Source organism: Trichosurus vulpecula, chromosome 7, assembly GCF_011100635.1.
Source record: "Trichosurus vulpecula isolate mTriVul1 chromosome 7, mTriVul1.pri, whole genome shotgun sequence".
Lineage (NCBI taxonomy): Eukaryota > Metazoa > Chordata > Mammalia > Diprotodontia > Phalangeridae > Trichosurus > Trichosurus vulpecula.
The window spans coordinates 151180043-151195371 of record NC_050579.1 but is presented as its reverse complement, the minus strand read 5'-3'; the positions used below and the strand labels follow the sequence as shown (position 1 = coordinate 151195371).

The 15329-nt window shown below is 38.5% G+C and overlaps 1 pseudogene; it reads right to left on the bottom strand.

Moving 5' to 3' along the window:
* Positions 1-7007: 7007 nt before the first annotated feature.
* On the bottom strand, positions 7008-15122 carry LOC118857679 (annotated as a pseudogene).
* Between the last annotated feature and the right edge of the window lie 207 nt (positions 15123-15329).

Sequence of the window (15329 nt, the reverse complement as noted above, 5' to 3'; positions counted from 1 at the left end):
GAGTCACAATAAGGGATTAAATAAGCTAGCTTACTTTATTCGCAAAGGGACTTTGCTGATAATGGGAGCACCAACTCCTACAGCTTCCCTACAGCACTTCTCGCAGGGATGGGCAAGCATTGTAGTAGCTATAACTCCTATGGGTCCCCTAAGCCTCAATGGTGGCCAATTGAGGCATGTACAGATTCCCCCCCAAGCCTTCATAGGGCTGGTATATGCATTCCTCTATGAATTACCCAAATCTCAAATCCCAAATTCCCCCCCTCCCCAAGCCTTGATGGGGGCTGATCAAGGCACACATAGCATTATACTGTCATATTTTCCACTCACTGACCAGTGCCTATGTGATTTATAGGGCAACAGACAAAGAAGATGTATTGCCAGCAATAGCCTCACAAGTTTACATTATCTCACTGCTGTATCTCACTGAGCAGTCGCTGCGGATATTTACAATTTTAAGCACAAAAGTTTATATTATTCATCATTATATAATGCTGCGCAAGCATGGTGGAGATGTTTACAAGTCATGAGCCTGGGAACTAGAGATTGTTATGGCTACGGATCCTGGGAAACTGAAGTCTAAGAAAGAATAACAAAAATCCACCTTACACATTCTAAAATCCACCTTACATACAGGAGGAAGTGCTGTCAGGTGGTATAGTAGAATAAGCTCTAATTCTGAATTCAGAGGACCAGGATTCAAATATTCCTTTTAATTTTTCTCTGCGTGTATGACTTTGGACCAGTCACTTAACCTGGCCAAACCTTACTTTTCCTCATTTGTAAAAAAAAAGAAGGGGTGGTTTCTGAGGTCCCTGTCAGTTCCAGATCAATGATCCCATGATCTGTTGGCAGTAAGGGAGACTCTCAGTTCTTGTTAACTTTATGATTATCAATATTTGCAAACATTTTATATTTATCTTTGCCTCTGGCTTTTCTTGTGTCAGTGCTGATAGGTTCTTACATTTGTAACTCTTGGTAAACTTGAGACAGTTTGGGTGAGGATTTTTTTACCTACCCTTTCCTGAACTTTTTACTAAATAAAGTGCCATGTTTCAGACTCACATTAGGTATGTCATACACACACGCACATGACACCATTCTTTTCTGTCTTCCACAAAAATGTTTTTAAAAGAAGTTGAAAACAACTCAGCCCGGCACATTCACACACAGTTCACAAATCACAGACGGTGAGTACAATGAGCATCTTTTTCCAACTGTCTCAGCATTCCTAGAGCAGAGTGAGTTCAGTAATTCCCACAAGGCCCAGAGATGAACTATCTTGCTCTTTAAGACAAAGATGAACATGGTGTCAGGGTTGTGCAAGGATATTATTCCTATTACTCTTATTATCATATATAGTACCTTTCCTATGAAGAGCTCAAGGCACTCTACCAAACCTGACAGTAATTCTCCCAATACCCCTGTGACTTAGGTAGGATTCATTACAAACAATAAATAATAGCTGTCCCTTCTTTCAGCAAAAACAGCAACTCACAGACAAAAGCACTATGTACAAGCCAGATTGCTACACAATGTATGGACTCCAAAGGGGCAAAAGGGTTTCTCCTGGGCATGGTTGAGGAGGTAGATTCTAATGGATTGGAATTTTCCCTATATGACAACTTGGCTGAGACAAAGCATGGACATGCTTCTCTAGTCAAATGACTCTCACTAGCACTAGAAACCATTTTTCAAAGAAAACAGTGCAGACTTGGGCTGTGACCACATAGCATGACATGAAGATTTGCTATTTATCCAATTTATTTTGAGCAACGTAGACACATGAACCAGATAATTCAGGCTCCAAAGAGCACTTCTTTTGACCTGAATCATTCACTTGGGTGATTCTACAAATCTGCTTTTACTTTGTCAGGTAGAGGCACATTTAGGAAGAGGAAAAAAAATTCTCTCAGAATTCCTCTCTGTCTTTTTGTCTCTATCTCTTGCCATCTCTCTGTCTCTGTTTCTGTGTCTGACTGTCTGTCTCACTGTCTCGCTTTCTCTTTCTCTCCAGGTCTCTCCCTATGATTTCAATGATGTATAGGGAGTACTGCTCCAGCACTTATAATTTTAGAGAGCGCCTTGGGACACCGAGAGAGTAATTGAATAAGCTGGGGTCATAAAGCCAAGGGCCAGACTTGACCCCTGATCTTCCATACTCTAAAGTTAGAGATCTCTCTACTATGTCTCCTTGCTTTTCCTCCTTAGAAACCTTCAAGATCACTGTTGTTGTCTTCCCTGGTTCACTATATCTTCAAGCTCCTGACCTAGATGGGAGGGTAGTGATAGTTGTTCTATTCCACACCTGTGAATGGGCATCAGGGGATGCCCATGAATGCAATCTAGGCTATCTCTAGATACATATTCTGGTATATATTCTCTGAGAATGCTAGAGATGGCAGAGTGGATAGAGTGCCAGTTTGGGGGTCAGGAATCCCTGACTTTACATCTTAGTTCTGCCATTTATTGGCATTATGACCCTGGGAAGTCATCTCAGTCTCTGCCTCAGTTCCCTCATATGTAAGTCTGGTTCTCTATGTATAAAATGGGAATAATAATAGCCCTTATCTCCCAGGGTGGTTGTAAGGATCAAATGAAATAATATATGCAAAGAATTTTGGGAACTTCAAAGCGTTATTATTATTGTTACATTATCATAATGAGACGATACAGGTAATAAACTTGGCAGACTTGAAAGCGTTATGTGACTGTCAGCTATTATTACTTCATCCAACTCTTTCATTTTACAGATGAGAAACTGAGACCCCAGCAAGGTTATGGATTTGATCAAAGTTACATAGTGGCCAAGCCGGAACTAGAACCCAAGTCCCCCTTTGTCTGACCCAGTTTCACTAGTATTAGATCACAAACTAAAATAGAGATCAATTTATCCTATTCTCACTCGACCAAAACCACTTCAAAAATTAGCTATTAAAAAGAATTAGCTATCTCCTTTGGTCATCTAATATTCCAGAGCCATGGGTACAATCTTTCCTGATTGTTCCCTATCTTTGATTGATGATCTTTTTTTATTGCTGAATATGGTGGTAGTTGTCTGAAAATGAAAAAGGAGTGATTCATTGTATGAAAAATTTCTCCATTCTTCATTAATGTTTACTCTCTTTGGTGTTATTTATTGAACAATTAAATTGCCATTAGCAGATGGTAATTGAAGAGTATAAAATGCAAATGTCTACACTATCAAAGAAGCATATTTTCCTGACAGAATTTAATTTAAATGCTCATTGATGATTGGTCCTTTTCCCATTGAAAGAGAGATAACATGGATGCGTGTTGCATGTGATTTAGATTAATTAATGCATTTATTCAAGACATCCTGGAGGTGCCAGTGTGTTAACAGTATGGAAAGGTAGGTGATTTTTGAGCATATGGTTGGTGTGAAAGGCAACTGCCAAGTCAGAGCAAATGTTAAGATTGAACATTTTATTGTCTATGGGTGGTTATTGCTTGTCTTTTTTTAGGGAAGGTAACATTCTCAAACCATGCCTAGCTGAAAAAGGCTAAAGTTCTCTGAGGCAGGGAATGGTTTAAACTGAATTGTCCTTCTACAAGCCAAGTACACCAGGGAGTGGACACAATTGTTGGGAAAATTTAGACAAAGAATTGTATTTTTCAGTACATCTGTAGTATTACATTTTATAATGCTGCAATTTTCTATCAGCATCCTGCCAGTTTCTCTAAGTGCAATGCCAGAGTTACCAGACCAAGTTTAATGTACATGGTGGATGTATATACACATTCATATATATGAATTATTCTTTAAGCTCACATTTAAATATGCGTCCTGCACATATAAAAATGAGCGACGTAAATGTGAAATATTGCTATTCCTATACATATATGCCTCTGTGTAAATAGCAACAGAGAGCTTTATGTAGTGGATAGATCCTTGGGATTAGGATGACCTGAGTTCAAGTTCTGCCTTTAAAACATACTTGTTTTGTGACCCTAGACAAATCCCTTTTCCTCTTAGTGTTCCAGGCAACGGCTTGACTATAGATTGCAGAGCAGATGCCTATATACATTGGTAGGGGGCAGTTTCCTTATCAGGAACTTCCTATATTAATGACCTGTGAACATATGTAACCTATATCAAATTGCTTACCATTTCAAGGAGGGAATAAGTAAGGGTGGGAGACAGAAAATTTGGAACTAAAATTTTTTTAAATGGATGTTAAAATTGTATTTACATGTAATTGGGGAAAAATAAAATGTTATTAAAAATAAAAGATCTGCTTTGTATACACATACATACATACATGTGTGTACAACATAAGTACACACGTATCATTTGTATACAGTTTTTGAGGGAATTTGTTCTGGAATGAGGTATCTATATCTTTAGCTATCTATCTATATCTATCTATCTATCCATCTATCTATCTATCTAATTCTGTACCCTAAATCCATCGCCTCTCTGTTATGGATAGGAGGCTTCATCATTGGTCCTTGGGGATCATGAATGGCCATCATATTGATCTTACAGCTTTCAAAGTTGTTTGTTTTTACAGTGTTGTCATTGTATACATTGTTCTCTTGGTTCTGCTCATTTTATTCTCCATTAGTTTATATAGGTCCTCAAAATTCTTCACTTTTATAATATTGAGAATAGAATACAGATTATTTTTCTGGTTCTGCTTATTTCACTCTGTATCAGTTCACACTATTTCCCAAATCAGCAGAACAAGAAAAACATTTCAACAACCTAGTTTCAGAGGAAGAAGATAAACAAGACGTACGGAGAAAAAAAGGCCAAGAATCTCAGAAGAAGTAATGGAAAGAAATGGATATGAAGGGGGCCTGATAGTGCCAGATCTCAGACTACACTACAGAGCGCTGATTATTCAACTGTTTTGGTACTGGTTAAAGAGTAAAGAAATTAAGTCGGTGGAACAGATTACGTCTGCAGAAGCAAATATGTCTAGTGCTCTAGGATCTGATAAATACAAAAATTCCAGGTACTCAGGTAAGGGCTCGGGTTTGACAAAAATTTGTCTGAAAATTGATTGGTAGCATGGAAGAAATTAGATTTATATCAGCACCTCATACTTTATACAAATACAAACTCCAAATGGGATGACCTAGATATAAAATATGACATTATAAACAAATTAGAAAAAAACATGGAAAAAAGTAGTTATCAGATTTACAGATAGGAGGAAAATGCATGACCAAACAAGGAATAGAAAGGATCACGGAAGATAAAATGGATAATTTTGATTGCATAAAATTAAAGAACTTTTGTACAAGTTAATTTAATAAAGCTAAGATTAAGAGGGAAACAAATGGGAAAAAGATCTTTGTAGCTAATTTCTCTGATAAAAGTTTTTTATTTCCAAGGTATATAGGGAAGTGATTCAAATTTATAATAAAAGAACTATTTCCCTCATTGATAAATAATCTATGAATATAAACAGAAAGTTCTCAAGGGAAGAAATCCAGGCTAACTCTAGCCATATGAAAAAGCAAAAATTCCAAATCTTGACCAATGAAAGAAATGAAAATTAAAGAAATTTTGAGATTCTACCTTATACTGATAGGAGCAGCAAAGACGACAAAAATGGAAAATGATAAAATTTGGAGGATTTGTGGGAAAACAGGAGCACTGTTAATGGACCTGTGAATGTTTATAACCATTCTGGAAAGCAGTTGCAACTATAAACAAAACGGTTTGAAACAGCACATTCCAACTATGTCACTGCTGTGCCTATATCCAAAGGAGAGCAAAGAAAGAATAAATTCATGTGCAAAAAATATTTACAGCAACTTTTTTTTTTCTATGGTAGCAAAAACCCGGAAACTAAGGGGATGTCGATTAATTAAGGAATGACTAAATTAGGAGGTACAGTAGAAAGAGTGCCAGGTCTGAAGTTAGGAAGAGTCATCTTCCTGAGTCACACTTGCTGAGTAAGTGTCTGGCCTCAGACACTTACTAAAACTGTGTGACCCTGGGCAAGTCACTTAACCCTATTTGCCTCAGTTTCCTTGTCTGTAAAATAAGCTGGAGAAGGAAATGGCAAACCATGGCAGTATCTTTGCCAAGAAAACCCCAAATGGGGTCACAAAGAGTCAGACATGACTGAAATGATTGAACAACAACCACAACAAGAACAAAAATAAGCTGTGGTACATATGTGAATATGATGGAGAACAAATATATAGTTGTATAATATAATAATACTGTATATTAGCATATGTGCTATCCTATCTCCTACATTGCAAACCTCATGAGGGTTCTACTACATAATAATGACCTTTATGTCTCCTTAGTGGTTATTATAATACTTTGTATATACTTAAATATTTCAAACATCTGTGATTTCACCATTGTGGCAAATTGCCATCCCCTGCATGACTTACAGTAGTAGACAGTTTCATGAGTTGCTGTGATGGAAAAAATTTATCACCTCATGACCCACACTCTGGTGACAAATCTCTTGAAGCTTAGCCAGGATGGTTCTCAGATGACAGACCTACATACAAGTTGCTCTTAGGCCTGCAGTCAGAGCCTTTCCAGCTTTAGGGTCTGCCAAAGCTGGAACTTTACTGGTATTGACTTTGAGAACCCAGGGTCACCTTCACACCTTGGTGAGACTGAAATATGACTGTAATGGAGGCTTTGTGGTATATCAGGGTAAACATAATTGCTGAATGAATGAAATGAATGGATTAATTAATAAAGAAAAGACTCAAGGAATGAAAACTAGTATAATCAGAGAAATCTTTTTTTTCCTTTTCCTTTTTAAAAATGTTTGGAATTATGTACAACTTTGATACAGTTTCTGGGTGCTCCAAGATACCCATGGCCACTTCATGTAAAACAGCTACAATGTCTATCTACAAGCACATTTGAGAAGCTATGTGATCAGAAGCCAATTAAGCTTAATAAGGATAATCAACACCGTCACAAAGCAGAGGTGTTTCATTTAAAGGTGGTTTCCCTACTCTATGGTATTCACACGGAGACAGAATATGGCCTATTTTCATTCATCATCTTCTTCATCCTCCTCCTCCTCATTTTCTTTCTCTCCCTTTTTCTGGGTAGCTTTAGCCACCCTATTTGCCCCATCGAACTTCCCTTTCAACTTAGAATCTGTGACATCCTTCTGATATTTCTCCTTCAGTTTGGTTGCCTTATTATTATAAGGTTGCTTTTCATTGTCACTCAGAGTGTTCCACATTTTGCCAAGCTTCTTTGCCACATCCCCAATGGATAAGCTGGGGTTTGTAGACTTGATCTTGGGACGAAATTCTGAACAGAACAGGAAGAAGCCAGGTGGTGGCCGTTTAGGTGTATTAGGATCCTTCTACTTTTTGCCACCTTTAGCTGGTCCATAGTCGTTCATTTCTCCATCATATCGTGCCTTATCAGCTTTGTCCATCTCATCAAACTTGTATTTCTCTTTCCCCAACATAGTCTTCCACCCCTTGAACACTTTTTAGAAAACTCTGCAAAGTTAACAGGAACCTCTGGATTCTTCTTACGCTCTTCTCAGCACGTTTGGACAAAGAAGGCATAAGCAGACATCTTGCCCTTCTGTTTCTTGGGGTCACCTTTAGCCGTGGTGAACTCTGTATTGTTCTCTAGTGTCTAATCAGAGAAATCTTTATGGAGAAAGTGGTGTCTGAGGTGGTTTTGAAGGACAGTCAGTTTCAGATTGATGGAAGAAAAAGTCATTCCAAGGGAAAGGAGCAACATCAGGAAAGATACTATCTCTAGGGGCAAATAAGCATCTTATAGCTTTACTTTCAGTGTTCAAGGTCTTAAACTCTAATTTTTGGTTGTGTTGCTATGGCTCTTGGTGCTGTGATGTATTCTTTCTACTTTCTAGCTTGAGCATTTCTAAAGCTAACACTTTTGCCAGGGACAACTGAAGGATCATCCTTGAAGCATCTAAGTTGACTCACTAGCCCTGGTCGCACTTTAATCGATCAATTAACAAGTATAAATTAAGTACCTTACCATAAGCCAGTCACTGTGCTAGGTCCTGGGAATACAAATACACATATACATGTGTGTATATAGTTTGGGAGGGAGGACATTGGCAGTTGAAGGAATTGAGAAAGGCTTTGGGTAAGAGGTGGTATTTGAGCTGAATCACAGAAGAAGAGAGGTATTCTACAAAGTAGAGGTAAAAAGGGATGTATTCTAGGCATGGAGAACAGCCAGTGCACAGGCATAGCAATGAGAGGTAGAATATCATGAATGAAGAAGAGAAAGAATGATGGTTTGTCTGGATTGTCCAGTGAAGAAAGGGAAATAATAGCCAATGAGCCTGGAAAGATAGGTTGGGTCCATTTTGTTATGGTCTTTAAAAGCCAAACAGAGGAATATATATTTGATCTGAGTGGAGATAGGGAGCCATTAGAGTACACTGAGTAAAGTAGTGACATAGAACTCTACTTAAGGAAAATTACTTTGGCAGCAGTGTATATAATGGGATGGAGTGGGTAGAGTTTTTCACAGGGAGACCATTTAGAAAGGCATTGCAGGGAGCAGAGCCAAGATGGCGGCTGGAAAGCAGGGACTAGCATGAGCTTCCTGCCGAGTCCCTCCAAAAACCTATAAAAAATGGCTCTGAACCAATTCTAGAACTGCAGAACCCACAAAATAGCAGAGGGAAGCAGAGCTCCAGCCCAGGACAGCCTGGATGGTCTCTGGGTGAGGTCTATCCCGAATGGAGCTTGGAGCTGGGAGCGGAGCAGAGCAGAGCTCAGCGTGAGCGGCACGGACCAACCAGACCAGGAGCTGGGCGGAGTGTGCCCTAGCACCCTGAATCAGTGAGCTGCAGCAGTTACCAGACTTCTTAACCCACAAACACCAAAGACAGCAGAGAAGGTTAGTGGGAAAAGCTGCAGGAGTGGAAGGAGTTCGAGGTTAGGCCACCACCCCCGGGGCAGCAGAGGTGGGGCAGCTACAGAAGTTCAGCTGCAGTTGCTTCCAGCCCCAGGCCCACCTGGTGGGAGGAATTAAGTGGCGGATCAGAGCAGGAATGAAGAGCCTGCTGAAGATCTAAGTCCGGTCCGGGTTGGGGGTTCTTGGGGAAGGAGGAGTGCTGGTGTGGTAGAACTGGCGCATTCCCCCAGGCATGGAACATAGTTCTCTAAACTCTACAAGCAGTCATACCCTGCCGAAAAGCTCAAGGGTCAAGTTAGTTGGCTGGGAATATGGCCAGGCAGCAAAAATGCATCCAGATTCTGTCTCAGACTTTGGATTCTTTCTTTGGTGACAAAGAAGACCAAAACGTACAGCCTGAAGAAGTCAACAAAGTCAAAGAGCCTACAACAAAAGCCTCCAAGAAAAACATGAACTGGTCTCAGGCCATTGAGGAGCTCAAAAAGGATTTGGAAAAGCAAGTTAGAGAAGTAGAGGAAAAATTGTGAAGAGAAATGAGAAGGATGCAAGAAAACCATGAAAAACAAGTCAATGACTTGCTAAAGGAGACCCAAAAAAATACTGAAAAATATACTGAAGAAAGCAACAGCTTAAAAAATAGACTAACTCAAATGGCAAAAGAGCTCCAAAAAGCCAATGAGGAGAAGAATGCCTTGAAAGGCAGAATTAGCCAAATGGAAAAGGAGGTCCAAAAGACCACTGAAGAAAATACTACCTTAAAAATTAGATTGGAGCAAGTGGAAGCTAGTGACTTGATGAGAAATCAAGATATTATAAAACAGAACCAAAGGCATGAAAAAGTGGAAGACAATGTGAAATATCTCATGGAAAAACCACTGACCTAGAAAATAGATCCAGGAGAGATAATTTAAAAATTATTGGACTACCTGAAAGCCACGATCAAAAAAAGAGCCTAGATATCATCTTTCAAGAAATTATCAAGGAGAACTGCCCTGATATTCTAGAGCCACAGGGCAAAATAGAAATTGAAAGAATCCATTGATTGCCTCCTCAAATAGATCCCCAAAAGAAATCTCCGAGGAATATTGTCGCCAAATTCCAGAGCTCCCAGATCAAGGAGAAAATATTGCAAGCAGCCAGAAAGAAACAATTTGAATATTGTGGAAACACAATCAGAATAATCCAAGATCTGACAGCCTCTACATTAAGAGATGGAAGGGCTTGGAATACGATATTCCGGAGGTCAATGGAGCTAGGATTAAAACCAAGAATCACTTACCCAGCAGAACTGAGTATCATGCTCCAAGGCAAAATAAGGATTTTCAATAAAATAGAGGACTTTCAAGCTTTCTCAGTGAAAAGACCAGAGCTGAACAGAAAATTTGACTTTCAAACACAAGAATCAAGAGAAGCTTGAAAAGGTAATCAAGAAAAAGAAATTGCAAGCGACTTACTAAAGTTGAATTGTTTTGTTTGCATTCCTACATGGAAAGATGATGTGTGTGATTCATGAGACCTCAGTATTAGGGTAGCTGAAGGGAATATGCATATATATATATGTTTATGTATATATATATATGTGAATGTATATGTATGTACATATGTATGTGTATGTGTATGTGTACATATATATATATATATATATATATATATATATATATATATATACATAAAGAGAAAGAGAGAGAGAGAGAGAGTGGGCACAGGGTGAGTCGAAGATGAAGGGAAGATATCTAAAAGAAATAAAATCAAATTAAGGGATGAGAGAGGAATATATTGAGAGATGGAGATAGGGAGAGATAGAATGGGGTGGATTATCTCGCATAAAGGTGGCAAGAGAAAGCAGTTCTGGGGGAGGAGGGGAGAGGGCAGGTGAGGGGGGAATGAGTGAATCTTGCTCACATCAGATTTGGCCTGAGGAGGGAATACCACACATACTCAATTGGGTATCTTACCCCACAGGAAAGAAGAGGGAAGAAGATAAAAAAGGGGGGATGATGGAGGGGAGGGCAGATAGGGGTGGAGGTAATAAAAAACAAACACTTTGGAAAGGGGACAGGGTCACGGGAGAAAATTCAATAAAGGGGGATGGATTGGGAAGGAGCAAAATATAGTGAGTCTTTCACAACATGAGTATTGTGGAAGGGTTATACATAATGATACACATGTGGCCTATGTTGAATTGCTTGACTTCTTAGGGAGGGTGGGTGGGAAGGGAAGAGGGGAGAGAATTCAGAACTCAAAGTTTTAAAAACAGATGTTCAAAAACAAAAAAAGTTTTTGCATGCAACTAGAAAATAAGATACACAGGCAATGGGGCGTAGAAATTTATCTTGCCCTACAAGAAAGGAAGGGAAAAGGGGATGGGAGGGGAGTGGGGTGACAGAAGCGGGGACTGACTGGGGAACAGGGCAACCAGAATTTATGCCATCTTGGAGTGGGGGGGAGGGTAGAAATGGGGAGAAAATTTGTAATTCAAACTCTTGTGAAAATCAATGCTGAATACTAAATGTATTAAATAAATAAATTAAAAAACAAACAAACAAGCAAAAAAAAAGAAACAGAAGAAAGAAGTGGGGGGAAAACTCAGAAGTACTAACAGCAAGTGGTTAATAAATAAGTAAATAAAAGGAACTAGCTTTCTCCTAGTACAAAAAAAAAGAAAGGCATTGCAATAATTTGGGTTGTAGTTAATGGGAACCTGAATTAAAGTGGTGATAGTATGAGTGGAGAAAAGGGGTAGAATATGAGAGGTATGTGATAGTAGAAATCACATGGTTTGGCAACTGGTTGGATATATGGGGTGAATGAGAATAAGGAATTTAGGATAATGCCAAATTTATGAACCTGCGAGACTAGAAGAGTGGTTAATATTTCTGCCTTTGAGAGAAATAGTGAAATTTGGAAGAGGGGTGGGTGTGGGGTCAGTTGGATGTATTGAGTTTCAGAGGTCTCTGGGACATCTAGTTTAATAATGTCCAATTGGTGAGGTGGGAGTGAAACTCAGGGCAGATACTGGGGATACATATGTTTGTATGTATCTGTATACATATATAAATGTTTTACATTATACATAGATACATACATATCTGGAGTCTTCAGCTTAGAGATGATAATTAAGCCAACAAGTTTATGGGCACTGATAAGGTCACCTAGAGAGAGACATATAAATAGAGAAGCATAGGAAGCCTGTAGAGGGTGTGTGAATTGGATGATGAACAAGCAAAAAAGACTGAGAAGGAGAGGTTACAGAGTTAGGCAGAGAACCAGGAGAGAAGAGTATCACAAAATCTCAGAGAGAGCATCCAGGAGAGGGTCGATACTGTCAAATGCAGTAGAGAAGTTTGGAAGAATGAGAACTGAAAAAAGGTGATTCTATTTGGCAATTAAGATGTTGCTGGTAATTCCTATGCTTTACATACTAAACCTTTTCATAAACAGGGATCTTTGGGTTTTGGATATTTTCAACATGCACAGTTCTTTTAGTCTCTTTCACAAGACTCCTTATCTTTACTCTCACAGATCTATATGGGCAGTTGGAAAAGCAATTTTTTGACTTGGTTTGTCCATCTCTTTCTGTCTCCATTTGATTTCTTAAGTCTTCATCTTGACAAAGACTTAAATAGTTCATGTGCACACACACAGATATACCATGAACTTTTATATGGGAAGAGAGAAAATTCCTTCCTCTATGAGTGGGTGTAGAGATGCTTCATGACACTTCCCATCTTACCCATGAAACATAACTCAAAATTTTCTTTTTTAAGTAAAATTCTATTTAATTGGCATCTTTTATTTTTACATCATCTTACATAGATAGGACATGATGTGCCATCCTCTGTGATGGCATATAGGAATATGAGAATATAAACAAGCATATGGGAATATAAACAAGCAAAAGAAAGATAGTCCTTACCCTAAAAAAGGGTATAGTCCAATGAGGGAAGACAACATATACAAGGGAGCTGAAAGGCAGGGGTGAGGAGTGTAGGAGTGGACTGTGGGGAGTTAGGGGCAGAACCTGGACAGAAATGAAGGAGTAAGCAATTTATCAAAGTGGAAGTTCTAGAAGCAACTCATCAATTGGAGGAAAAGGGGACAGGAAAGGAAAGATCTTCCAGGGAAAGAAGACCATGGGGGACAGAGGCATCTTCCAGGGTTAGCAGGTAGCTGCAGCATGGTGGAGAAATCCAGAGAATCAGGAGTGGAGCTGACAGAGGAGGGAAGGAGACAGCATAGCTGGCTTTGATGATCTCTTGGAATGGGAGCGATAAGAGAAACTTACTAGGTGAAGGAGACAGGGAGAGAGGGATCTTGCACAGTGAGAAGGCTCCATGGAAGGAGGCATCTTTCAGGGTGGAAGGGCTGCTGGGACATAGTGGAGAAGTTCAGAGAGTCAGGAACAGAACTGGGAGATGAGTGAAGGAGGAATATATTAATTTCTGAATAAATATGTATTCATTTCTGAATATGCCCCTCTCCATCCTCCACCCTTGGAGTCATCTCTTGAAACAAAGATTAAAAGAGCAAAAAATAAAAGAGCAGTTCATCAAAATCAACCAACACATTGATAATGTCTGACAGTATGTGCAATATTTCACATCTACGATCTCTCACCTCTGTAAAGAAGGGATGGAATTAAAAAGGAAAAAAAAGAAATTTACATATTAACTTTATTATATTTTTAAAAGGAATAGGAAGTTGCACATAATAAATTTTCAGTTTCATGTGTAACCATCTTTTAAAAATTATACTATGTTATAGAATGCTTGTTCTATTACATAAATTAAAATAAAATAAAAATTAACAAAAAGAAGGGACAGAGATGGATGTATTTTCTTAATTCTTCTCAAGGGCCACATATAGTCATTAAATTTCCTCTTATGACAAATTCAATTTAAATCACTTTTTGAAAAGAAGCTCTTTTTAAAAAAAGTTGAATAGCATTTTATTTTTTCTCCAGTTACATATCAATAAAATTTTTAGTATTCATTTTTTCAAGATTTTGAGTTCCAATTTTCCTCCCTCCCTCCCTCCCCCTCCCCTCTTCTGTAAATGGTAGGGCAGTTTGATATAGTTTATACATGTGATATCATGTAAAAATATTTTCATATTTGCCACAGTTGTGACAGAAGAGACAGATCAAAAGGAAAAAATAAACCATGAGAAAAAATGAAGTGAAAAAAATATGCTTCGATCTGCTTTCAGAGGCCATCTTTATCTGCATGTGGATAGCACTTTCCTTTGTGAGTCCTTTGTACTTGTCTTGGATCATTGTGCTGCTGAGAAGAGCTGAGTCTTTCATACATGACACGATATTGTTGATACTGTGCACAATGTTTTCCTGGTTCTGTTAATGAAAAGCAGTTCTTAATCCACTGTTTTGGTAATTTTTGCCTAAAATTAAAAAGCTGTGTTTTTTGGCTGTCTTTTTTCACTAAAAGGAACATTCAAGACATGTCAATGCCTATTCTTTTAAAGGCATATTTTTTTTTGCTGTGTGGACATAATTTTAACCTTTTCAAAAGCGGTGGGCCCTTGATTCATGGCAAGAGGTGAAGTATATTAAGGACAAAAGGCTCTGCCACAGGCTGAGCTAAACAGAGCTTTGGGTCAGACAGCTTTCTAATTGGTTTGAGTTTTCAGTCCATTAAAGGAAAGCTTTGACTGCATTTTATAGCAGGTCACTGGGCAAAATCTGCTTCTCTTGCAGATGATTACGGTTCTTTTTCATTAGGCTCTTTCATGAAAAGATATCCACTCACTCATTACATGGTGGGGTACAGAGGCTGAACGTGTAGTAGTCTTCTTTCTTTCCAAACTTACCAACCATATCAAGGTACTTTTGTTCAATTCATTCAACAAACATGGCTTCATCAAGAAAAAGGCCATACTAGACTAACCTCATTTCCCTTTTTGACAGGGTTACTAAAGTGGTAGATCAGGGGAAGCCTGTGGATAGTATTGACTTGGATTTAATAGAGCATTTGATAAAAGTCCCTCAAGTTACTCTTGTGGAAATTTCTTTTTGAAATCTTCGGGCTAGATGATAAACTAATTACTTATATTTGAAACTAGTCTTGACCTAAAGAGTAGTTATTAATGGTTGCATGCTATCTTAAAAGGAGGTGTCCAGTGGAGTCCCCCAAGGGTCTGTGCTTGGCCTTGTACTGTTTAAGATTTTTTATCACGTCTTGGATAAAGATATCAATAGCACACTTACCAAGGTTGGAGATGACATAATGCTAAGAAGGACAGCTAACATACTGGATGACAGGAGATCCAAAATGTATATAAATAGACTAGAACATTAGGCTGAAGCAAATTAGATGGAATTAAATAGGGTTAAATGTAGAAAAGTAAAACAAATTTTCAAGTAAAAGAGGTAGAGACTTGCTAGACAGGAGTTCAATGGATTTCAATTGTGCAATATGAATTGAGTGTGATA